At 45.8% G+C, this 27,254-nt stretch overlaps 1 pseudogene; it reads right to left on the reverse strand.

Annotated features, from left to right (window-relative positions):
• Positions 1-2,887: 2,887 nt before the first annotated feature.
• On the reverse strand, positions 2,888-26,806 carry LOC146184581 (uncharacterized; annotated as a pseudogene).
• Positions 26,807-27,254: the final 448 nt, after the last annotated feature.

The raw sequence follows: 27,254 nt of genomic DNA on the forward strand, positions 1-27,254 counted from the left end.
CAGTACAAATATCAAAATCCCATCGTATGCTCGCCACTGGTTTATTTTGAGCTGTGTAATTCACAGTGATCATGACAAATCTTGCTTATGCATGCCACAACACCGAGCAAGATCGCCTGAGTTAAAAAAAAATCCACACTCTACTGTGATAACGCGTCTAAAGCTAATATTGTCACAATATTTTCATGTTACACTTACCGGCAGTGTTGGAAGAAATAGCGCTGGTACCGCTCCTTCACGCAGACGCAGTCTTGTTGGGATCCCCAAATTGCGAACCACATCCGGGTAAAAGTTATACGCATCGGGAGAGAAATGCCATCCACAAACGCAGATAAACGCTTTCTTCACCGATGCTGGCTATCCGATGAGCTGTAGCCACTGTTTCCGGAGGTTGGCGTGTTGAAGCACTTTATGCAGAATGTTTTTTCTGCCGTCACTAGCAACACCTTCGCAGCCAGGAACTGCACAATGTAACAACCTCCCGCTCATGTCCCGTCAAAACAACAATTAGCGCTTCGATAACTGCCTTCGCCAACTCAAGAGAGTGGCCAGTCTAGCCCAGAACTGTCCTGCACCCGTCGCGCACAGGACGTAGCACAAATTCGAAGGTGAGACCAACTCCAGGGATGTACACCGAAGAGCAATGACGATGAAGCAGACGACGAGTAGCCTCCGGCGGCGCGTCGTCAATCAAGCGCGCCAAAACAGAAGTTGCGGCATGCGGCGCTAAGCAAAAAAAGTAAAAGCGCAAATGCGTCAGTTGTGACGTGTCAGTGGGTGAGGCCCGTAGATGAGAGCCAGCCTTTGCACGCGCTAAAAAGTTGAAAGGAGGAGGAAAGCCGCGAAGACGCAGATATTCAAACTTTGATTGCAAATAACTTTGCTTCCAAATGCCGCATTTCAAAAATTCTTGCTGAAAGGTTATCTTACATCAACATTCTTTCACATACTAGGCATAGGGAAACTGTATCGCTATCGCTGTATTGAGCCCCTTTAAAGCACCCTTTGTATTGTACGTCACCACAAAATCAGGCGCACAGCGAACGCTTGATACGCAGACACGAGCAGTCCCCGCGTCCATCCTCGGAGCTCGCTTCGGAAAATCCGTCCGTGACAAGTGGCCTCTCTTTGTGTGGCATAAACGATTCAAGCGCTAAAAATTTGAACATGCGTTAATGAGAAAACGGAAAGCTAAGCAGACAAAAAGGGGAAATAATCATTTGTTGGCGAAAATTGCTTATTATGAGGCAGTGCAAAGCTTTTTATACGCATTAATATTTCTGCCTCAGTGTCAGATAGATCTATAGAGAGGCGGCCAATGACTGACCCTGCGAAACGAACACGAATGCTGCGTTGACCTCCCTGAGCACCGGGAACCCTCGAAAATGGCTGTAGTCAATTGAGGAAAATATATCGCTTGCGATGCATTTGGATTGATTTAAAGCAACAGTTAGCTTAGTAAAAAGCACGAGTATATAAGTTAAACATTGATATTAGACAATCACACGTATGTGTTCCGCAATGAAGTCACAGTTAAGTAGGGTCAACCACTGTGCCTGTCTATGAATATTAAAAACTCAATCACTCCCATCAAAGAGAATCTACTCGCATATACTTTTCCACATTAAGAGCTAAGGCGTTCGTACTGTGTAAAATCAGCCATCTCGAGTGTTTTTATCTCTAGGGCCTTGATTCCTAATACAAGCCTGAATAACAAGAAAAAATCACTTTTGTTTTTTTAGTTTGAAGAATATGGTTTTAGAAACCGCTTCTTGGAATGAACTGAAATATTTGTTAACATCGAGTACAGCAACCAGTGCAAGACAAAATTTTTTGTTGTAACTTTAAGGTTAATGTAAGAAACTTTATAAAACACCCCATTTCTTGTGTTTTTAGAGATCTGAAAAAATGTAAAAAATAATTGTATTGTTCCATTAATGAGGTCACATGAGAGAACAACACGAGTGAAGAATATTAGATAATACCATCGAAGCATCTTATTTCGGGTAAAATTTAAACTTTTCTTCCCTAGGACATTTTTTGCTTCTTTCCGGGGACTTAAACAGCGCTTATGCCGGAAAAAAATGTTTAGAAACAATATTTCAGTGAAAGGCATTTCGTGCAATTTCCTAGAAGCCCTATTTCTAGGGCCTGGGGCATTTCGCAATGAGAGAGCCTATACAATATGTATAGGTCCATGAGACTGCTAATGGTCAGACTCACCGTTACGATAGGGCCTTGACTGACCAGCCGCTAGCTGGCGGTACCACATAGTAGTCGAGAATGAGAATTAATGCAATTAAGATAGTACCGATATTCATAATACACTACACGCCAGACAACGACTCCGACGAAGGGATGTGCCGTCGCTGCCGAAGTCCAGTGACTGCTGCCCATATAGTAAGAGGCTGTCAAGTGTATTCTGACATTCGAATCAGGGCTCTTGCGGATATTTCAACTGCCATCCGCCCGGCTAGCTACATCGACTGGGCCCTTCCGCTGTCTCTCGACAACGCGGCCGTCGCTCTGGGCAAAGCTTGGAGAGTTTGTTGGCTTAGGCGAAGCTTTACGGCAGATGTCACAGACAATCGAACCTCCTCGGCCACCGTGATTGTGGTGGGGCCAGATGCTCGCACAGATGCCAGCAGCAAAAGTGCATTACAGGGCTGTCAGTAAGCGTGTTTCAATCAATCAATTGTTCAGATTGAACAAGCAAAGGGACAACTGAAATGAAATGCAAGCACAGAATTCAGAATACAAATTTACAAATTCAGAACGAGATATTGAAGAGTTGAGACATTAGTTTTTTGAGGCAGCCGAGATACGATCCAACTTGGGTCTTGCTTTCAAAGTCGGCTGCCTAGAGTGAGCCATTGCTAGCCCGGCTTCACACGAACGTACAGATGAGCTGGATTTCGTCACCCTGAACTCCTTCCTCAAGGATGCTGCACAGGACGGCCAAGGCATATACCTTACGCATAGACGTTGTACACCTGCAATAAGCACACGAAGGTGAAACAGGTACAGGCCTCCGGATGCGAGGTGTATACGAAACCCGTCGCGTTTGCGGCTTCGCGGAGACGACTTCGTTGAACAAAATCGCACAGAAACAAGATGGCCAACGAGTGGCGGAGAAGTTGGCGGGCCGCTTCATCATGGCAGTTACTGCCACTCAGCCCAAGCTTCTTGACAACGGAGCGGTAGACCGAACAACGATGAGCCAGATACTGGCTTATTCCATAGCAATCAAGACTTGTCAACGAAAACTAGGAACGCTAAGGAATCCAGAGCCGCTCGACAGTAGCAATGTCACTTAATCAGACATGGCAGGCACTGGCAGTTCTGGCGCTCTGCCAGGCCGACTTGCCTTTGTGTCTTGTATGCTTAAAGAGGCCTCCATATTATGGTGCCCCTTCTAGACATCCTATACACGGCCACTCAATGGTGGGGCTGGTGACGTCGCGCCTGGTGGGCTGAGGAATTGCGTGCTGAAAGAAGTTTCATACGGCGCCGTAACTTATTTTTTTCTGGGTGAGAGAGGGGGCGCCACCACTGCGGGACAAATAGGGTCGCTGGATGGTCTGCACGTTGGTAAATAAGTCAACAAAGTGACGTTGGGGTGGACTGCTAGCCGCCGCGGAAAGAATGCGTCGACTGTCTTGGCACGTGTTTCTATTGTGACTGCTCCGCCTGGTCTCCTGGTTCTGCTAGTTTTACGCGCCTGTGTGATCGGTACTGTGTCAATTAATAGTTTTATAACAGAATTTGCGGCGCCATGCTAAGCCACTAGTTTTAACGCATTGAAGGGTGTGACGGTCTGTCCTTATGAGTTCTCTTGCGATGAAAACATCGGGAAGTGCTGTTTGAAAAATTTGGAGGAGGTGTAATCTCCGCTTTTTAAAATGACGTGATGGCTTTAAGAGGTATTCCTTTTCATTGCGTCGAGCATGCAAGACCGTGTGAGACCTGTGTACGCTTAATTTGCTATAAATAACGAAGTGGTCGCGAAATGCGCACTTTCGCGAGTTTCAACAGAAGAGACAGCGTCGCTGCTCTGATGGAATTTGCTTTGCGATTATTTCCACTTGATTATCACACTTGCTTTTGTGTCGAAAGATGCACAGCGGCGCTTCTTCGCTCTATGTATCTATAGTTTCCATTGCGTGAATATCATCGAACAAAATCTTCGCACGTAACTCCACTGTCGCATTAAAACACTTCTCTGCATGGAAAGGCCCCAGGCGAGAAGTTAAACAGGTGGGGGCCGAATAACAAATCACTTGTATACTGACTGCACTTAAAATAAGATGACTGGAAGGCGCACATAAATCTGAAATCTCATCTATCAGCGCTCCCCAATATATAGCTGTGTTTCCGAGCTGTCCACTTTACAAGCGTGATTAAAGCAAGCAAACAAGAAAGCAGCAGCGAATTTGCCACTTTGCTAATGACACGGCTCGAACTCCAGCTGATTGCGATGGCTAGAGGGGGGCCGAACATCTGGGTGGAATACACGCCAGAGACACCCATAAATGGGAGTATTTGGCTTATGCAAAATATATACACTTTTTCGTTAGGGTAATGAGCAACCTGAGGTCCGATGAAGTCCCAAGAAAAAACCCTTCCTTTTCTTCCGATAAGATAGAACGATCTTGTGATCGGTAAGTCTATAAATGAATGTCTAAACCAGATGCGGTATAGTCGATAACTTGCTCCCTGAAATGTTCTTCTTTTAGGTAGTTTTATTTCAACAAGAGCAAGAACCTTCTATTACGCAAATCATTGCCCCCAGCAATTTCTTCCAGTCATGTTTTGTCGTGCTTGCAAAAAACAAACGTTCGAAGGAAAAAATAACGATGGGAAGGCAGAGAATACAGGGGATGTGGGGACTTCACTTCCGCAGGTGGAGCATGATTATAACATTTAAAAAATCATGCGGGTTACCTTGGCGTTACCCTAGTAAGGGGCGTTACCCTAGTAAGGGGCGCGAGAATGTCAAGTGGACGGATGACGTTAGGAAGTTTGCAGAGATCTAGGGAAGGTAGCTAGCACAAGACCGGGTTATTTGGATTAATATGGGAGAGGCATTCGCCCTATAATGAGTATCATCATCATCATCATCATCATCATCAGCCTGATTATACCCACTGCAGGGCGAAGGCCTCTCCCATATTTCTCCATCTAACCCGGTTCTGTGCTAGCTGCATCCACTTGACCCCTGCGAACTTCTTAATCTCATCCGCCCACCTAACTTTCTTCCGCCCCCTGCTACGCTTTCCTTCCCTTGGAATCCAGTTTGTTACCCTCAGCGACCATCGGTTATCCTCTCTTCGCCCTACATGTCCTGCCCATGTCCATTTCTTCTTCTTAATTTCCACTAGAATGTCGGTAACTTGAGTTATTTCTCTGACCCACTCTGCACGCTTTCTATCTCTTAATGTTACCCCTACCATTTTTCGTTCCATAGCCCTCTGGGTTGTCCTCAACTTAAGTAGAACTCTCTTGGTTAGGCTCCACGTTTCAGCCCCATAGGTGAGTACAGGCAAGATGCAACTGTTGTATACTTTCCTCTTGAGCGATACCGGTAAGCTGCTAGTCATAATCTGCGAGTGCTTGCCAAATGCGCACCATCCCAATCTTATTCTTCTTGTTATTTCCTTTTCATGGTCCGGATCTGCGGTTACTACCTGTCCTAGGTAGACATATTCGCCTACTACTTCCAGTATTTCGCTGCCTAATGTAAACTGCTGTTCCTTCCCGAGGCTGTTGAACATTACCTTAGTCTTCTGCATATTGATTTTCAAGCCTACCTTTCTACTTTTTCTGTCTAGGTCATCAATCATTATTTGCAGTTCATCCCCCGAGTTGCTTAGCAAGGCAATGTCATCAGCAAATCGCAGATTACTGAGGTATTCTCCATCTACCCTTATCCCTAACTGCTCCCATTCCAAGTCTCTGAATACTTCCTCTAAACAAGCTGTGAATAGTACTGGGGAGATTGTGTCTCCTTGCCTAACATAATGAGTATAGTCTGGCTGAAGTTGATGATGATGAGCCTGGTGGCAAAACAAAAGCTGTGAATGTTAAAGTGATGCCTCTTTAACACCAGTTTTTCAATCCTCAGTTTTTCATCATTTTTCTTTAAAGTAGCTTTTGGGTAAAGGAAAGCACCTTATACTTTTGGGTGGACATCACGTAATGGTGGACACCTAATCCTAATAAAATCAAGGTCTTTTATATTTTCCTTAATTGTAAACTGCTTTATAAGAAAGGAAAACCGTAGTATCTGGCAGACTTCTCGCGGACCCCTGCATCGCACATTGAGGGAAGGGAAGAAGGTTGGAGGGAAAACAAAATAGTGAAAGAGGTCCCGCAGTAGAGAGCTACGGAGTAATTCCGCCCCCTGGAGATATTTAACGTGCACTGATATCACACTGATGATATTGCCTTGCTAAGCAACTCGGGGGATGAACTGCAAATAATGATTGATGACCTAGACAGGAAAATTAGAAAGGTAGGCTTGAAAATCAATATGCAGAAGACTAAGGTAATGTTCGACAGCCTCGGGAAGGAACAGCAGTTTACATTAGGTAGCGAAATACTGGAAGTAGTAGGCGAATATGTCTACTTAGGACAGGTAGTAACCGCAGACCCGGACCACGAAAAGGAAATAACAAGAAGAATACGATTGGGATGGAGCGCATTTGGCAAGCACTCGCAGATTATGACTAGCAGCTTACCGGTATCGCTCAAGAGAAAAGTATACAACAGTTGCATCTTGCCTGTACTCACCTATGGGGCTGAAACGTGGAGGCTAACCAAGAGAGTTCTACTTAAGTTGAGGACAGCCCAGAGGGCTATGGAACGAAAAATGGTAGGGGTAACATTAAGAGATAGAAAGCGTGCAGAGTGGGTCAGAGAAATAACTCAAGTTACCGACATTCTAGTAGAAATTAAGAAGAAGAAATGGACATGGGCAGGACATGTAGTGCGAAGAGAGGATAACCGATGGTCGCTGAGGGTAACAAACTGGTATCCAAGGGAAGGAAAGCGTAGCAGGGGGCGGCAGAAAGTTAGGTGGGCGGATGAGATTAAGAAGTTCGCAGGGGTCAAGTGGATGCAGCTAGCACAGAACCGGGTTAAGTGGAGAAATATGGGAGAGGCCTTCGCCCTGCAGTGGGTATAATCAGGCTGATGATGATGATGATGATGATGACGACGACGACGACGACGACGACGACGATGATGATGATGATGATGATGATGATGATGATGATGATGATGATGATATCACACAACACAAGGATGCCTCTCAGTTTAGGTTAGGTTGAGGGAAAATGAAGGCGCAGTATACTTTTGTGTGGACACCACAGATTTATGAACACCCACGCCTAATTAGGTAAATGTCACTTAACGGTCAAACTAGCTGCCACGGCGACCTTGGTTTTACCTAGTGCAGTGAAGTTTTTGCTTTTAAAAAAGTTCTAAGCCCAGTAGGTTACTACATGGTAGGATATTTAGCTCGTGATATGTTGCTAAAGACAATAAGGTTGCGAATATTCTATGTATTGCCGGCCCCTTTTTTCTCGCACAATAAAGAACTTGCAGGACGTAGGGAAGCTTTGCAGACAAGATTGTTTTGCAGATTTACGCGCGAGTAAGCCCCAACAACTTTTGACCCTCCTAAGCCTGGGTTTACAGCCTAATAGCTGCCCCTCCCCTGTCACCCTGATGCACAGGAACACCTAGATGCTGTAGGGGGCTGTAATCACACCTTATGGCCCTGAAAAGACTTGGCCTTGTACCCCATTGACCCAACCAAAATATTTGGAACTTGTCTAAATTTAGTGCCGCAACGGATACCGCGAAAAATTGTAGTTAAATGCACAGCCTCGAGTAAACTCCTTTTGTCAGGACAAATAAGGGTGATGTCATCAGCATATTCCAAATCCTAATTCCACATTCAGCGAGCGAGAAACCTCGACTAGATGTTGGACCCGTGAGAAATACCCAATTTTCTTATTTAGCGTTTCTGCCATCTCCAAGGCAATGTAAGGGGCATGTAGATGACCGTTATGATCGGGACACCAGCAGAGGTTGGCGTGGCTCCAGCAGCGATCAACCACAAGATCCGAGCGCGTGCCAGCGGACACCAGACGTCAAGCTTTTCCTACTCACGGCGCTTGAAAAGCCCCTGTGCTGCGCCGCATGGCAGCAGTGCACAGAAAGGATGCCTGAGCTTCGGGCAAATTTGAGCATGCTTCAGACGCTGTGGCGGCTCTGCCCGACAACGCCCCCTCCTCTCCTCCTCCCGCCGCGGCTCATTCTAAGTGGTAAACCAACACGCTCGCTATTGGACAAGCCAAATCCAACCTCCGGATTAAACAATCCAAGCGACAACGGTTTCCTGGCCTATATAATGAGCGCTGCCGCTTGGAGAGCGACACTGTCGAGTGCAGTGCTGCTAGCCTGGACAGGACGCACAAGAATCTCCCTTGTAAAGACAGTCGCGTGTAGCCAGTAACTTTCGACCCCGGTGGCCATAGAGTTCCTTACACTAACTAGAGGGAAAGCTGAGGGCGCTGCACTTCAGCCACCATGGGCGCGCTAAGAATCATGGGCCGGTGTGCTACTTGTTGCGGGACAGTCGGTTTTTCTCGAGATACGTGGAGTGGCGTTACTGCGATATTTCTTTTTCGTCGTCATCATCATCTGAAGGTGCGTACAGAGACCGCGAAAGCCATAGTAGCGAAGACGCAAAAGCAGACGTCGCCAATAAATGGTTTTTGTTTCCCGAAATGCCACTAAAAACTTCCTTAAGTGATGGCACAACGATAAATATTTTCATAACATTTTTTTATTTCAAAGCTTGCCTATTAAGTGTGAAATATTGGTATTTGTGCTGCTCAAAACTAAGCCAATAGGAGAAAGGGCCATCGCTTATATTGGATAAATCTCAAACTGGCATTCTGTTTCTCTCTCTTTTTGTAATTTATAGTCACGATATTCAATATTAGGACATTATTTACGGTAGAACAACGTTTATCTTTGCATTAGTTTTGGCCAAAAGTTGTAGTTCTTCACGCGGTAGCTCACCGGCCCACGATGCTTTGAGCGCCCATGGTGGCTGAACTGGCCGTCTGGAAACTCCAAGTAAACGCCCATAGACGGCAGCACAGCTTTCCCTTTAGGTAAGAGTAAGAAACTCTATGCCGGTGGGAATGTTCTGCTTTGAGACGAAAGCCTTACATTGCTCATGAAGAACTTATAGGTGGCTACGATGTGTCCAAGAGATCCCGGGCATAACGGGATCCTAAAGAAAAAATTTGCCAACGATTACGTTACTTCCTAATGCGAAGTTTGAGCTCAGTTCATCAGCTGTTTCACCTTTTCAATAGTTTGAACCAAATATTTCGAGCAAGACATGTATGCACAATTACAGACAACTATTTTACTTTACATATTCCTTCAAGAAACACTCCGCTAATAAAATTCTTTAACTGTCATGAAGGAAGCTTTGTGGTGGGAGAAATGAAGAGAGTAATTAAGTTATCGGGAGGTTGCGCGAGGCAGCGCGTGGGCCTATAGGAACGTTGCGTGGTGAAGAGACTAATACCACAAGCTGCAAACGAAAAGAAGGAACCTTCGTAAATATCTTATAATCCACGTGGCATAAGGATATCGGACGGCACCCTTCAACAGTTTTAAAACGACATGCGTCTTTGGTTTTCGGGATTAGCATGGCGTGACCACAAGAGATAGCAGCGACTGACTGATGCCGCTGAAACCGCTAATGAGTGAAGAAAAAGTGGCTCCGCGTTTTGGCTTGGGATGCACGCACCCTTATCCGCTGATAGCGAGCCGGCACTTCGGCAACCGAACACCGCCGCCGCCGCGTATTGCCATTCCCCGAAAACTGCAGCAACGGAAGTGCCGGGTGCATCACTAAAAATTAAAAGACAACAAAATAGAAGTCAATAAAGTCACATGTTTTGTTGAGTTTACGATGGAGTACATAAACTAAATGCATACGCAATAAAATATTTTGCTGGATTAAAACTGGTTGCGGTAATCCGTTGGTAATGCGTCCGTCGCGCCATCTTTAGTACGGTGAATCAAAGCGCGTAAGAGCGCGTTTAAAGGACGCAATTTTAGTTGCTTCTGTGTCACAGTAGATAAACACTACATTTATCTCAGCACTGCATTTATCGCCTGGTGACCCATATGATAAAGGGGCTCCATAGCGCACAATGGATGGCAGCTGGGGACGTCGGAGTAAGGTGCGTGAATAATGGTGGGCCCGCAGGGTGCATATCATGTTCTTATAAATCGGCGAAACGCCTGTTTATTTGCAACCTTGCTGCGGATCATTGTGATGTTAGAATTTAGTAACGCAGCTGGCACTGATGCAGTTTCCCTAATAAAGCTAAGTAGGAATAAGCGTGCAAGCAAGTACGTGCAATAATGATCAAAGTGACAAAGGCAACGAAGGGAGGACGAGAGTATTTCACAGGGCAAGCAACCTGTGAATACGTTCGTGAAGAGTTCTTAAGGCATTCCAGCACGTATCAACAGCTATAGTGCACTTGAGCCGTAATTAATCTCCGGATTTCCAAGAGCGTTCCTGATGGCGTTACTTTTCTCGGTCAACGAAAGCCACCGATGACCTTTGTTTGCCTGTCTGGGTACCGCACAAAGACATGCGGTTTGACGACTTACTGTTTAGGCTGCCTCGCGTACTTAATTAAGGTGCACAATTAAACCATGGACAGGGCTATGGCCTCTAGCTCGTACCCTATAATGCAAACTTAGGACTATATGAATGATGTACACAGGATTCTTCGCGCTTTGACTTCTCTATGCTGCTGTGGTTATAGGAATTTGGTGGTGCCGGCCTTAGCTACGATGTTTACTGGTTAAAAATGCTTGGCACAACATTCTTTTTCAACATCAGCAACTGATGCCTTCGCTGTAAATGTAAACTGAAAATTATACTTTGTCGTATTTGGATGTTAGTATTTTTTCTTACAGTTACCTTCAGCAATCTTTTCCGGAGATGCATGTCCGCTAGAATCTCGGGAAACAAAACGCCGCTCTTGTTCCGCTATTGAATGTACCAAACACAACGCAGCAGCAGTGCAAATCCTCTCGCCACTCACTCCAAAAACTGCAGTCATCGAAGCGTAACTAGTTAAATGGGTATACCAAACACACGACACACAATAAACACATAGGGCATCACAAGACTTACTCTTTGCTGCAGCGGCAGTCACAAGAAGATTCTGTACCTCCTGGGTGTCGTCTGCTAGAAGGTCATCTCACAGCGTCGCCGCACGGTGGAAACCTGCATGCACTGCCGTGGGCAGAAACACTCCCTACGCTGCGGAAATTTTCTTCAGGAAACATTATTTCTCATTATCTAGCGAACTTCGCTCTTTCGCACAGTATATTTTTTCCGGGTGTAGAACTTGTAGTCGTAACCCACCGATCTTTCTTAAACACGCTTAATCTTTTTCTTGGTTATCACGAGGCGTCATCAATGTCCCTCATCTTTATAATGCATCGCTTTCTTATAGGCAGATCCCTGAATGGCGTAATTTACAAGTGATAAGTGCGATAGCGTCATAGGGTTTAGCGGCACCCAGTACTGAGGCACATCATCGGTTTGAACGTCTTGTAATCTCTTGTGTGTGTGTGTGTGTGTGTGTGTGTGTGTGTGTGTGTGTGTGTGTGTGTGTGTGTGTGTGTGTGTGTGTGTGTGTGTGTGTGTGTGTGTGTGTGTGTGTGTGTGTGTGTGCGTGTGCGTGTGCGTGTGCGTGTGCGTGTGCGTGTGCGTGTGCGTGTGCGTGTGCGTGTGCGTGCGTGCGTGCGTGTGTGTGTGTGTGTGTGTGTGTGTGTGTGTGTGTGTGTGTGTGTGTGTGTGTGTGTGTGTGTGTGTGTGTGTGTGTGTGTGTGTGTGTGTGTGTGTGTGTGGGTGTGTGTGTGTGTGTGACTATGCGTCGCCAGAGGTGCTCAGGCTCAGAGAACCCCTCCCCTCCCCCCTTCCCGGTTGCTTATTACCAAACCATATCCCGTAGGAGCACTCGAGCAGACGACGCGATTCCTCTAAGCAACGCCACCTGGCGATAAATTGTGGATATATTGCCTAAACGAATAATAACGCATTTCAAGGTCACTGTCCCCATCGCATTTAGGCCGTGTCGTCTGTAACAGAATTCACAAAGGTTTCCGGCAGTAAAGTTAATTGGTCAAAGTCCCTGGGGCTTTGGCACGGAGAATGGCCAACGACGCCCGAAAAGTTCGCAAACATGTCCTGGGTGACAACACCAGTAAAGTACTTGGGAGTCCGACTAGATAGTTATCGCGATAGCGAATCGTACTGGAGGGCACAGACTCAAGCCATGCGGGAAAAGGTGGAGGGGTGGAAAGGGCAACAATTGTCAGTTTTCGCCAGGGCCACAGTGTGCAATATGCTTTTTATGTCGAAGCTGTCGTACGTGATGCAAGTGTTGCATTGTGCAAGGATGAACGTACAGAGACTGCACCGGAAATTTGCCATTTTTGGGTGGGCAGCAGAATGGGAACGATGTAGCCGGACCAGTTTGTTTAGGCGGGTGACGGACGGTGGACTTGGTTTGTTGCATTTATTTCTACGACAGATTGTCAGCAGATTTCGTTTGTTCGCGATGTAAAAAATTCATTTTTGCGTACTGTGTGCCAATTAAGGCTCGGAAATACACTGCCGGACTTTGTTGTCTCGACCGAAAGTGTATCGGGACGCATTTTTGGTTATTTTAGAGAAGTTGTCGCTAGTGTGCGATTCCTGTCTGTTCGACTTTCTTATGAATATTTATCTTATGTTACCAGGAAGAAGCTGTACAAGGATTTGTGTGACGTAGTTCTTCCCATACCAATGCACAGGGCCTTATACAGTGGAGGACCAGGACGCGACGTACTTAAGCGGGTGAAGGCGATGCAGGTGCCGTCAAATGCAAAAACTTTTTTCTTTAAGTTACACACGGAAACACTGCCAGTAAAGAAGTCCTTGTAACGGAAGAATTTATTTTTACCTTGGGGTTCGCATTGCCTAATTTGTAAACAGCCAGAAACTATAGACCACGTTTTCCTATATTGTTGGGAAGGGGTATACTTTTGGGATATTTTACAAAGGACTTTAAAAAAGGAATTTCCATTAGACTCGCACGGTATGAGGTACTTGCCAGTAGAGAATGAGGATGGGGTGCCATTTGACCTTATTATGCTAATGGCCCTCCACTGTATTTGGCGCTAGAGAATGGCAGGATACCATTGCGATCCTGACGCACGGCCAGCACGGATCTATTTTCGGGAAGGCATGAATAGATATATTGATATTCAGAAACTTGCTCCTGAAGCTCCCGAGTGGCTCGGAAGATTGGAGCCATTAGTGACCCTAAGAGAATTTTAGCATGACGACGCCACAACCCACCTGGCTGATTGTTGTAATAATGAATTCTCATTGTGCCCTGTAAGTGGTTTTGTGTATTGTGCCGAAGTCAGGCTATAAAGAAAAAAGCTTTTGTGGCGCAGTGGATTAATACCACCCACCTCTGGACTGATGCCACTGAAACATCTGTTCGACTCCTGTGTTGTAATATTTTTTCTAATTCTTTTCCCTTCAGTTCCCTTCACCCTAATTATATCCTGCGTTCAGTCAGTGTATGTTATCTTTAGGTTGTGTTCACTGACACATTTCGGTAACAATCGGCATAACAATGGTTACACTTAGCAATTACCATCACCGTAATGATTTCCTGCCTTTACTGAGTGCATGTTACCTTTCGGTTGCATTCAGAGACATCTTTTAGCAACAATCGCCGTTTACAGTGAGTGTATGTTACCTTTAGGTTCCGTTCAGAGAGACCTTTCAGCAACAATCGCCGTTTAGCACGCAGAGAGCGTCGTTTGCTCCAGTGCGCCTACGGGATATGGTTTGGCAATACGCTTCCCGGTCCTGAACACAACTTCCTTAGTGCTCACGGCTGGCTTCAACGGAGAAGGGAGGAGTTCTGGACTCCACTAGCTGGTGTAAGCGGAGGCTACAAGGTTATTGCTTTTGAGAACCCCATGACTAGCGTATTCCATGACTGATAATTCAACATGACATCACTTTATAGAACATAGTTGCATAATTAGTTCCGAAACAACAAACGAAAGACAAAAGGGATGGGCATGTCGTTTTTTTTTTTTTAAAGAAAGGTGCGCTTGTGAAGAAATAGACACGGGAAGTGGTTTTCGAAAAATGAATTTTTGGATTGAGATTATAAACCTAAAGGAGCACATAAAACCATAAGGAATTAAAACTTTGAGCGCCTAAAATGACTTGGAACGACGTGTTCACCAATAATGGAAATATAGAGGTAGCAGATGCCGACAGGATTGTAACATGGTGGTAATTTGAGCTGATTCTTTTACATCTGGCATAGAGGAACCAGCAAAAACCGTGAGAACTGATATGATTTCTATGTTCTTTTCGCTTCTTCTACCAATTCAGCATAAGGACTGATTAAAGTTTTGGACACGGACAAAACAGCTGCACTTGCATCCGCAGGAATAGCGATGATAAAGAAATAGTCAAACAAAACAATGATAGGCATTATTTTACGCTTTCAGGAATTTGCACAGAAATGGCAATAGAGAATTAAGCAGGCTTATAGCCAAAACTCAAATCGAAAACATAAAAAGTTACGGAAACACAAGCAGTCATTCCAGGCCATCAATCGCCACACCACAAAACCTGAAGCCAGCAAAAGGAACAAACGTGGAATTACATCTAACGCGCATACGAAATAAGTTTGCCCCTGGATGCACCGAATAAATAGACAAGAAGCCACAAATGCACAAAAAGTGGAACCATTCTTACCTGTGCTGTCCGCGGCTCGGTGTGCGCAGCTTTCCTCGGATATCAACTCTGTTCACAAAATGCCGGACCAGACACATCCGATGGCCGGATTACCATTTGTTGAATACTGACATCCTTTGAGCGAGCGCCCCAAAGGCCCAAATGTCTCCTCTGGCTGCCCGTGTAAGAATCATTCAGCTACCAAGTGTCGGATATCCACACGTTGAAATGGCTTTAGCCGAGCGGCGTCCCGCTCTCACATACGACGGTGTCCACATTAAGCTTTGTGCGTATGTCTTTCAGTGCAGAATTACTTTCTTGGTGATGGAAGTGCCTGCGCCACAGCTCAGTAAGGATTACTTGAATTTCAATCAAAAGCACATTTGTAAGTGTGGCCCCGCCGGGGTGGCGCAGCGGTTAGGAGCTCGACTACTGTGCCCAAGGACGCGGGATCGAATCCCGGCCTCGGTGGCCTCTTTCGATGGAGGCGAAAAGCTAGGCGCCCGTACTCTGTGCGATGTCAGTGCACGTTAAAGAACCCCAGGTGGTCGAAATTTCCGAAGTCCTCCACTACGGAGTCTCTCATAGCCTGAGTCGTTTTGGGACATTAAACCCCAAAACCAAACGAAACCATTTGTAAGTATGCATGATATTTCCAAATCCAAATCCACTTTATTTCCAACCTACAAGTTGGGGGCCCCCAGGAAAAAAGCTGTCACAGACAGCTTGACTGGGCCCTGGGGGCCTACAGGCAGCATCTCGCAGAGGATTTCACAACACAGTCAAAAAATGGATATGTACATGAGGTCAAAATCAAAAGAATTATACACACATCAGATATCAGAAATGAATATGAACATCGGAGTATTTATTCATTGCCTCATCATAAAATTTGTTAATTCGTGTCTAAATGTGTTAAGCGGGGCAGTAAAGTCAATGTGGGCTTTAAGTTCATTATAAAGTGATGGTATGCGGTAGTCAAGAGTGGCCCGACCATAATTTGTTCGTGTATGTGGCACTGGCGTTAGTTCCCTGCGTAAGCTGTAAGCATGCAAGGGACGGTGCGTATCATTGGGAAGGTTACGTTTATGCATATAGAGAGACAGTTTGTAATCATATAATTTAGTTGCTTTAAGCATACTATGTTTAGTAAACAAGGGATCCGTAGATAGCTGGCTAGGGTTTCCATAAAAGTTTTCAAGAATTCGTAGCACCTTTTTTTGTAGCCGCTCGAGTTTACTATAATTATGGATGGTTGTAACTCCCCAAACTAAAATGCAATATGAAAGACGAGAGTAGAAATTAGCAAAATATATTGCTTTTTTGAGCCTCACTGGAAGTAATTCTCTCAGCTTATAGAGACAGCCAACTGTTTTGCTTAATTCTATCGCCAGCTTGCTAACATGTGTGTTCCATGACATGGTTTCTTCAAACCAGACGCCTAAAAATTTTTCTGAAGTTGCACGCTGCAACGCTGTACCTTGAAAGTTTAGGACTAGCTCAGTGTCGCAGGCTTTGTTATAAGGCTTGAAAATAATATATTTAGTCTTTTTAACATTCAAGGTTAATCTGTTTTTATGCAACCACTCTTCAAGTTTGATCAAATAACTATTTATGACAGTGTTCAATTGGGTTACGGTTTGTGCGGAGAAAAAAATATTTGTGTCATCAGCGTACATGACCAGTTTCGGTGAAAGAGGCAAATTGCACATATCATTAATATACAAAATGAACAACAAAGGTCCCAGGATCGATCCCTGAGGTACACCATGTCTTACTGTTGTAATCGAAGAAGTCAGGTCATTAACTTTTACACACTGTTTTCTGTCTGAGAGGTAACTTGCGATAAGATCAAGAGCAACACCACGTATGCCATAATCTTGCAACTTTGGCAGTAATATATTATGGTTTACACAGTCAAATGCTTTTCTGAGGTCAATGAATAAACCCACAGTGAATTTTTTGCTATCCATATTTTTAAGTATTTCATCTTTGATTTGTAATAAGGCCATTTCAACTGATTTTCCTTTCTGGAAGCCGTACTGCGATTCACTGATAGCATGGTATTTAGTAAGAAAATTTGTAAGTTGAGCATTAATAACATTCTCAAAAACCTTAGAAAATATGGGCAAAACGGATATTGGGCGATAGTTTGATATATCACTAACACTTCCACCTTTGTGGACCGGGGTTATGCGCGCTTGTTTAAGGTCAGAAGGAAATATACCAGTTTCAATCATTTGATTGATTATAAATGCGAGTGGTTTGGCTATAATAGGTGTTGCATGTTTAATAGGGACACTGCTCAGGCCATCTAGTCCAGCCGCGACATTCTTTCGAATTCTGGCCATGAAGTTGATGACTTCTTGGGAAGTAACTGGGGAGAGCATAACTGAATTCTCAAGCCTTGGGCGAAGTCTCGAAAACGAATTAGTACAGTCTCTGTTTGGGGAAACGTATTCGCCAACATTAGCAAAAAACTCATTCATTGTGTCCAACGCCTCTATATCAGTCTTCCCGTCAGCAAAAGCTGCAATATTAAGAGGACACTTAGCTTTAAGGTTATTGGTCAAATTACTGACTTCCTGCCATAGCTTTCTTGGGTTGTTGTATATCTCAGCAAACAGACACTGATAGTAGTACGTTTTTGCAGTCCTTAAATCAGCATTTAATTTATTACGGAATGTTTTGTATTGTTTTAGTAGGATAGTGTCACGTGATCGGATGAAGGAATGGTACATTTTGTTTTTTACTTTTATTCTCTTATGCAGGGTGGTCGTAATCCAAGGCTTGCGTATTTTTTTCCTTCGGTTAGACTTGTGCACCAAGGGAAAATGTTTCTCATAGCAGGCCTTGAATATACCCAGGAAAAGACTGTATGCTTGACTAGGATCGCGTTTGGCGTAGACACCCTCCCACTGAATATTTTCTATTTCAGTGTAAAATTTCTCGAGCGAAGCAGAGTTAATGTCCCGATAAGTAGAGCTAAAAGTGACTTTCTGCTTGACGATCACTGTCGGCAAACATGTAAAAATCGGGAGGTGGTCACTGATATCAAGAGAAAGCACACCTGATAAGCACTGGTCACAAGGTACATTAGTGATGCAGATGTCTAGAAGTGTGGCACTGGTATCGGTAACACGGGTAGGCAAAGAAATTATATTTGAACAAGCGAAAGTGCGAAGTATCGTTTCTAGGCGTTCAGAAGATGAATCTTCGCCAAGCATATTGATATTCACATCGCCCATAACTAAGAAGGCTCCTTGCATTGAATGGAGGCTTGACAGCAAAGTTTCCATGAATTCAAAAAATTGGGACTTATATCCTAATGGTGGCCTATAGACAGCTGCTATAAGAATATTTTTTAACCGTACCACAAAGCACTCAACATTTGGTGTAATACATGTCAAATCGCTTACAACTTCACAGGAAATTGTGGCTTTGATGAACATAGCAATTCCACCACCTCGGTTTGCGGGCCGTACGATGCCGTGATAAATATGATCTGGTATTGTCGGTGGACTATCAGTAACAGAAAGCCAGGATTCTGTGAATAATATCGCATCAAATTTATCCCGTAGGTCATCAAAGAACATGCGCAGATCGTCCATTTTATTTTTAATGCTTCGGGCATTTAGGTGAAATGCCCTGAAGTAGTGGGACGGCACTTTCAGTGCTTTGTTGAAATTGCCAGGTTCATAGTATTTACACTCTGGTGCGGTGGCCATATCGCTGTTTGCGCAAAAGGGAGTTTAAAAAGCATTTTAAGTCCTATTGCATTTTGCTCAGATCTTCCTGGCAGGTGATTCTTACCATATCTGATGAATCTGTCTTCCTTGCGCAAATTTTTCCGCCCTGTGTCCAAACAAATTTCCATCCTGCCTTTCGTTTCTGTGCTACTGCGGCTCCCAAAAGCTGTTTGAGTTGCCTAGTCAGGTGCTCATTGACAAAAATAGAAGAATCTGTTTCGAAGCCAATGTCTGTAGCGGAAAAACGTGCCTTCCTGGCTTTAGCTAATACAGCATTTCGCTTGTCACGTCGCACAAAGCGTACAACAATGTTCTTTTCATTAGATTTGTTGGTTGGTACTCTGTGGCAAATTTCAACATCTTCCTGGGTTACCTGCTCCCCTACCTTTTCACAAATCTTTTGCACAATGTCGAAAACATCTCCGCTATCAGGCACACCCTTAATTTCGAGGTTATTGGCCCGTGAGTACTGTTCCAATTCTGTGATTCGCGTGTGCAGTTTCTGATTTTCTGCAGCGAGTTCTTGGTTGCAGTTGCGCGTTGCGGCAAGTTCCTCACGTAGAGCCTTTATTTCTGCGGAGAGTGTGTTCACACTGTCACAAGATTCACTGCAATATTCTACACTCTGTTTGAAGGAACGAAGTTCAGCGCGAATCTCCCGTTTGAAATCATCAAGCGTCTTACTAAGCTCCTTCACGTTTGACATCACAAACAACAAATTGAAAACACTAGGACTGTTCTTTGGCAGCAGTGCGCGCAACAACAGTAAGATAATAAAAAATGAGGAAGAATGGTCCTCACCTGTACGAGAAAGAGCTTGGGTGAGCGTTGTGAAACCCGCACGCACTGCTGCCAAACTGAGGAAAGCACGTGAAAGCAGTCCGTATATGTAGGCGCGGTCTCTGGTTTGGTAGGACACAGCGCAGGCGCGGCAACGTCGACGTTCACCAGCTAATCCCGGAGGATAACGGTGCAGCGATGCTCGTAGCAATCGACGCTTTTAGCTTGTCAGGCACGTTCTTTTCCAGCGCAGCTTGTACCCATGCAGAAGCCAACGGATCGTGTCGAAGAAAGTATGCGCTCTGCACCTGTACGAGAAAGAGCTTGGGTGAGCGTTGTGAAACCCGCACGCACTGCTGCCAAACTGAGGAAAGCACGTGAAAGCAGTCCGTATATGTAGGCGCGGTCTCTGGTTTGGTAGGACACAGCGCAGGCGCGGCAACGTCGACGTTCACCAGCTAATCCCGGAGGATAACGGTGCAGCGATGCTCGTAGCAATCGACGCTTTTAGCTTGTCAGGCACGTTCTTTTCCAGCGCAGCTTGTACCCATGCAGAAGCCAACGGATCGTGTCGAAGAAAGTATGCGCTCTGCACCTGTACGAGAAAGAGCTTGGGTGAGCGTTGTGAAACCCGCACGCACTGCTGCCAAACTCTCGAGGGTAGCGGCTATGTGTGTAGCAAGATTGATTATCCGTACTGTCGAAGTGAGTTTAAGAGGAGGAGATAGGAAGAAGGTCATTTTACATGGAGATGAAAATGAACACGAGCAAGAAATTCTGGACAAGGATGCCTGTCAAGGATTACGTGACAATATTTGTTGCCGAATTCCATGCTATTATATGGCCCCGCGAGCTATACCATATTTATGTATTTACTCTTATTTTCTTATTTTTGATACGGCAATTTCACCTGTGCGACATAGCGTCTGAGTGCATCCGCTAAAGGTTTTATGTACAGCCTTTGTCAAGAGTTTAGAGCCCAGGGGGTCTGATTCTGAGCCGTGTAGTGACGCTGATTTAGTATTAGTGGAGATCCTTCCTGTCGGAGAGGGTAGGACAAAAACTCTTCTTACCATCAAGAGATTCTGAACACTGAAGATGCATCATAGGTCGCACGAAGTGGCTCAGAAGAAGACCCCTGGGCTCTACACTTATGACAAATACTGCATTTCTCAGCCTCTCTGGGGTGCCTTCGCTAATTATGCATGCAACACACCCAATCATGTCCGCTGAGTTCAATGCTGTAAAAGACCCTCGATGACGAGAGCTGGACAAGCTCTCGCTTTTTACAGATCCATAAGTGCACTGGATCTGTAATCGAGATACAGCCGGTCTGCGCAAGCGTGGCACGTCCGTGTGAGCGAGCCAGGTATACAGTGCCAGAGCGTGTTTCTGGTTTCTGGCCGCTGTGCAGCGCCTTCAAGTGCGCTATCTGCGCCTCTCAAATGCCGTGTATGAAAGTAAACCAATTACGTTAAGCTGCAGTGACAGTTTTCATCGCAGGTGCGGACATAAGTAAACGGAGCACGCGTTACCGTTCAATACAAAAACAACCCTTCTGCACTGGAGATAAGAAAATAATATTTGTCCAAGTAAAAGGGCACTGACGTCTACTACCTGTTCGCACATGACACGACTGCCGGTTTTAATTATGCAACGCGTGAAAAAGTTTAGAAGCAAATAGCGTGCTTCGTTTACTTTTGTCCGCAGGGGTACATGCCTTGTGGTCAACACGACAAAAAAAGAGCACGTTAAGACCCGAGTCCTGGAAACAGCTGCCCCAGTGCATCATCTCCTTGTTGAACGCTACTAGCTGCTCTAGGGTGCGTTCAGAACAGGAAGCGCTTAGGGCATGCTGCAACCAGAACTACTCTTCATGCTGCAGCTTGGGGGGTTCCGCTGCAGGCTTTGCTATGAAGAAGGCGGTCGTGTTAAGCGCGGTTTCAATTCACACTAATGCACCCCTTCATCTGACTCCTTACCCAACCCGTTCAAGTGTTTTCAACTAATCAATTAGTGGCATGCAAAGCCTTGCACTGACATCTGAAATTATTTTACTTCGTGTTCTCTACATTTAAAATTCGACATCTTCATTACACTGGCAATGTGCAACTTGTATCCTCCATGCAGGCCAAAACGTTTCCAATGCATATCGTTGTGATAAAAACAATATATGTAGCCATAAAATGACCATTTGGAGATGGGTGACGGCAAACGTTGTCAGGCTCAAGTTTATGAATAAATGAGCTGTATTTATTATTATAAAAATAAATTTCTCTTGTTGAAAGAGAAAGAGCTAAGATCTACGTGATACAGCAGGCGAATCGTCTCTTTCGTATGCTGACATCGCACAAAAACGCGAGAGCCTTGCTTTTTGCCTTTTTTGAAAAGCGGCCGCCATGCTATGATGTGATTCCGCATTCTTGGGCTCAGCAGTCGAGCGCACTAACCATTTCGCCATTTCGCCAATGTAGCGAAGTCGTATAGCCAGATCGATACAAAATCCCTACTCTGGTCCAATTGGAAGCCTGAGGTCAGATCAAGTCCTTCCAAAATTGATTTATCAATATTTGTAGTGGAGCGATTTTCTAGCTGTCTGTTGAGCCCATGTGATTTCGTTCAGGGTATTACGAACTCCGAGATTGAACAGTTCCTCAGTTGTAATTCCTTTAAGAAGATTGTTTGAATGAGCAGCTTTAATCATTTTATGTTCATACGACCTGGATACGCAACCACCTCTATCGCCATCAACCCACACACAGGTCATAGCCGCTGCGCTGGAAAATATTCCGACGACAAGCACCTGCGTAATATCTCATAGCTTTTGGCTACTCATATTCTGTGGAATATAATGGCCGGCTAATCGCATGCGTCAAATCATAAATGCTGAGTATTACTGGCATATTTTGGGTGTTTCAGCACCAACAGTGCAAAGCAACGTTTTTGAAATGTTTAGTGTGCCCTTATTCTCCTCCACGACAACGATTTGAGTTGCCAAAGGCTTTTGAGACTGTAATTCATTCTAAAGCCCTGCGCAAACTACACCATGTATTAAAAAATCCAACTCTGATGAACTAGATATGTAATTTTCGTTTTGGCTACTCTCAGTGTGTAGCATACAATTCTGATGAATCCAGTGTCACCTCTGTTATTTCTGGTGTGCCAAAATAATCTCTCTTAGAGCCGTTATCTTTCTTAGTTTACATTATTGACCTTCTGAATATTATCACTTCTAAGATTTGCAAGTATGCAGATGACTTGTTCTTTACAGTGTCACCCATTCCCTGAGGATCATTCTTGCCTTAACGAATCATTTGCTAAATGTCCTAAACGGAGCAAAAATTTACAATAATGTGTATATGTCCATAAATCCGTAGTTATTACATTCTGTAACAGCTGCTTGCCTTCCTTTTCTGCCATTAAACTAATCGCATATAATTGGAAAGGGTATTTGAATATAAGTGTTTGTGTATTGTTCTCACTACCTACTTATGTGGGTCAAAACATATTGATCTAATTTGAGGTAAGGCCCTTAAGAAATTAGAATGCCTAAGGCATACCGTAGCTCAAGCGTCATGTGAAGTTACGTTATTGATGTAAAAAATAGTTAATCCTGCCCATACTTCATTATGCTTAGATTGTATTCAGTCCTCACCAACTAACAGATATCACCCAGATCCAAAACGTTCAATGAAAAGCTGTTCGTTTTATTTGCCACCAGTATGGCAGAGATTTTCGCCCACTTTTGCACTTCATTCATTGCAGCTAACGACGTTATCTACTCATCGGCAAGTAGAATGTGAAATTTTTTTATTGCATTGTACATGCTAACTATCGGCTTTCATCTATCAGTTATGTTAATCCAGGCATCGCACGTCCTATAGACACCGCCAGGAACTTAAGCTCCGTATTTATTTTCCTAAAATCGACGCAATAAAACACAGCTTTTTTTCTCTTACGTTCTAGACTTGAAACTGGCTACGTAGCTCAGCAGGACATTTTCACCCCATCCCGTTGCCGATAACTGCGTTCCAACAAGTAGGTATGAACCTGCTTTTACCCTTCCCTTCGTCGGAATAGGGGCACTACTGGATTGCCGTTGCCACGGATTAACTCGCACGGTATTCAGAATCACGAGCTTTATCTCCTGCAAGAGCTACTGATGTAGAAAAGTGTTTCGTACCGCACATCGTTCCCCGTGAGAATGCTCCCGAGCCTGATCGCGACGCCGTGTTTATGTCCCAACTAATGGCAGAGATCTTACGTGTAAGCAACATTCACCACCGCAGAACTGCTGCTTACCACCCCCAAATAGACAAACGCACTGAGCGAATATCTGTGAAATTTTCGTGAATGGGTGTGAATGTGACGAGTACGTGGCCGACGACACCGGGAATTCGGTCGCGCTCGATCCAGACGTCGGTCGCCGTTTGCACCTTCTCCGCTGGTGTAGAAGAGGGAGCAAACCCAGACTGCCCACTTATGAACGCGAGGTATTTGCCTCCACCACTGCTGGAGTCATGGTAGCATTGCAGTCGACCGAGAGGGCCCAATCATAAAGTAAAGATCGGAGCGCGTAGAGCCCCTTCGCTTCGGACGGTAGCCCGGCAGCCCCGCCTATACCCTTCGTCCTCACTTCCCTTCACAAACTGCACACAGTCCGCCCAAATGCCTTCGTTAGCCTAGTGCAAACCTTCCTCAGACATGTAGAAGGCATTGTCTCGTTCTTCTTGCCGCCTCTGTTGACTGCGGCCAGAGAGCACAGCCAAAACAAAAATTGGCAGTGGCTTAGCTTGGTTAAGCCTGGTAATTGCGAAAGCAATAGCTATGGCTATGCCTATGTTCAGCTGGTGGTGTAGCTGGTTGTGGTGCTTGTGGTTATGCTCATGGTTATGCAGTGATTCACTCTCGCCACGGCATATTGTTCAACTATTGTTTATTGAGGCGTGCTACCTGGTTATTCTATGTTAACTAGTAGCGAGGCAAGGCGTGTCGTGGCTGCAACGATATACTTGGTTGTCGGTGAGGTTATGCAGAATGTACAACTGCCGCTCCGGACCGGCTGCAACGGCATTCTTTACGCCAGCAGAAATGAAAGCATCCCTGGAGGCTGCGTTGGTTCCACCTGCCACTAGGCCACCTCCTATAGTATCCAACGTTGCACCCCCGGCGGTAGCTACGGCTGCAGCCACATATTTCGTCTTAGTTTTAGGAGCATGTGGCACAACTGCAGCTCCGCCCGGCCGTAGATCAACGTTGGGCTTAACTCTCGGTGTGTAAGGTCGTACCCGAATCGGTGCCCCAAACGCCGTTCTAAACGGTAGTCTGACGATTCGGACAATTTTTATTTTTCACAAACATGGGAGCTACTTTCTGGTCAATCCTATAAAGACACTTTGGTGATCTGTAAAGTAGTGGCTCTTTGTACATCGCTTATCACATAGTGGTCCGCGTGCCTACACGTGACCAAGTCTAGGCTGCTTCCCCAATGAGTTGCAGACTTTGGTTGCAACGAAGAGAGTCGGAGGCAGTACTTGGTGTCGAGGGCCTCGATGAAGCGGGGGTCTCTTCTGGGGTCTTTGTTGAAGTCTCCGGTGCAGACGAGCATTCTTTTGACTGTTCGCTTGGGCAGGCCGTTGGCGAGGATCTTAAGCGCGGCATCGTCACCTGTTTGGGGTGAAATGTAAACACCAGCTACAACTAAGTCCAAAGCAGCAAGCTGTACACACACCGCTTCTCCCTGTTCCGTCGGCATCGGAGGCATGACTACAGTAGCTACTAGAGGCTGCCTCACGTATATAGCCACCCCCGCATTTCTAGTTTGGTCATCCCGCCTGGCTCCGGTGACAAAGTTGAGACCGAGCATAAAGACAGGAGTGTCCGGGGAACACCCCGTTTCGGTTAAGACTAGGACGTGGGCCGACATCAGTAACGTGTCCATGGTTATGTCGTGCTGATGAGCCAAGAGTGATCTGACATTTAGCGCAACCACAGTAACCTAACTGTCTCTCGGCAACTGCTTCAACATTTTATCAGTCTCTACGGGCACGTTTACGATTGGCCATTTGATGCTGTACTGACCGTTCTTTCAGTTCATTAGTCTCCTGATCTGCACAAACGGTATACGCGGAGGTAGTAGTCGCTCGGCCACTGGATTCAACCGCGGCAAACATTGCGGCATCAGCGGGTATTTGTAGCCGTTAGAGACACTGTACAGCGGAATCTTCTCTTCCCTGAGGCTAGCCTTACACGTGTTGCAAACGACTGCACTGGCTAAGGTCTCTTCGTTCCATTCCGGATAAGCCTTTAGCAAAGAGGGAAACATTAATGCCCTTACCGGTGTAAGTTTGTCCTTATGCCACCACCGATCGTACACAGAACACGCATAGCCGAACGGGTTGTTGGTGAAACGTCTGTGGAATTCGCGCGTTGCCTACTCGAACTCCTTGACTCTTCGCTCGAAGTCTTGGCGTCGTTCTTCCGCAACGTCTCCCTTGAATTGAGCCAGGCCAGCCCTGGTGAGAGATTTCTCCCGTCTTCTTCAAACGCTCCTGTCTCTGCTGGGGTGTCCCTTCGGCAGGCCGTTTTCTTCGGTTGTCCTTTTCGTCTCGAAACGCACGTTCCTTGTCGAGCCGCTGCTGTCGCTGTTCCGGGGTTTCTTGGGCACGTCGCTGCCTTTTGGTCGCGTTCCAACGTTCTACACTGGTAGCACTACAAAGAGATACTGCGTCGTCTTGGGTCTCGTCGTCCTTGTTGTTGAGCAGACTCATCAAATCCAACTCTTCGGTTGTTGTTTCCATAGTAGAAGAAGAGATTGTACGTCGCCGGCGAGCTGCATAGTTGGCACGCCGCTTAGAAAGTCGCTCTTCTCGTTCGTCTTCCGTCTCAGTAGCTCGCTGTTGCTTCCTCTTTGCATACTGACGAACTGCTTAGGCCATAGGCGACATCGCAACATCTGGTTGATACCGCGAGCCGGGGCCCGAATTTATCCTACTGTGTCACGTCACCCCCGACCGCGGCTCTCCTCCACGAAGAGAGAGCGGGAAATAGGCCGCGGTTAGTAGCTACCGCCTCGCGAACCGACAGCGCGGGTTAGGGCCACTGTTTTTGCCGCAGATGGGATGACGTCACTCCGGCTGTAGCGCCCCTCGTGGAAGGAGCAGGCGTTAGGCCGCGGTTGGTAGCTACTGCCTCGCAAGTTGACGGCGCGAGTTGGGGCCCCTGTTTTTGCGACAGATGGGATGACGTCTCTCCGGCTGTAGCGCTCCCTCAAGGGAGGAAGCGGGAGTCAATGGTCACGCTAAAGCTCAATAGTAGCTACCACCTCGCTACGCGAAGGGCTGAAAAGTGAAAGTAGTATTGCTTTCGCAATAAAATGATGCATACGTGGCACCATGTTTACAAATAACGAGCGCAGACCGTTCTTTTAAAGCGAACCAACTATCCGTGGTTGCTGCGCCTGCCGGAAAAACGGTCCCTTTCAAGCGGGCACCACGCCCCGTTAAGTAGCCGAAAATAGCGTAGCCGCCTCTGGATGTTCGGCGTCACGCCGTAAATGACGACAATTCGAAGTGGCGAAAGGAACTAGTTCCCGAACGGAACCGTTGCTGGATTTGTCCCATGGACTCCAGTTCGCCGTCGAGGTATACGCGAGAAGCTTCTTTCAAGTTACTTTGGATCCTACGATGGCGTGCGCCCTATAAGCGGTGTAAATTATGAGGTGCTCCAAATTGTACCGAGCATGACCCGCTGGCCCCCTCATTCTGGGACTATGCATGTGGTTCGCCTCAATCCTCACTGTTAACGATATCGCCACGTATTCCGACTCTGCGCTCTTCATATGC

This window comes from Amblyomma maculatum, chromosome 7 (assembly GCF_055883805.1).
Source record: "Amblyomma maculatum isolate TAMU_Amacu chromosome 7, ASM5588380v1, whole genome shotgun sequence".
NCBI classification, from domain to species: domain Eukaryota; kingdom Metazoa; phylum Arthropoda; class Arachnida; order Ixodida; family Ixodidae; genus Amblyomma; species Amblyomma maculatum.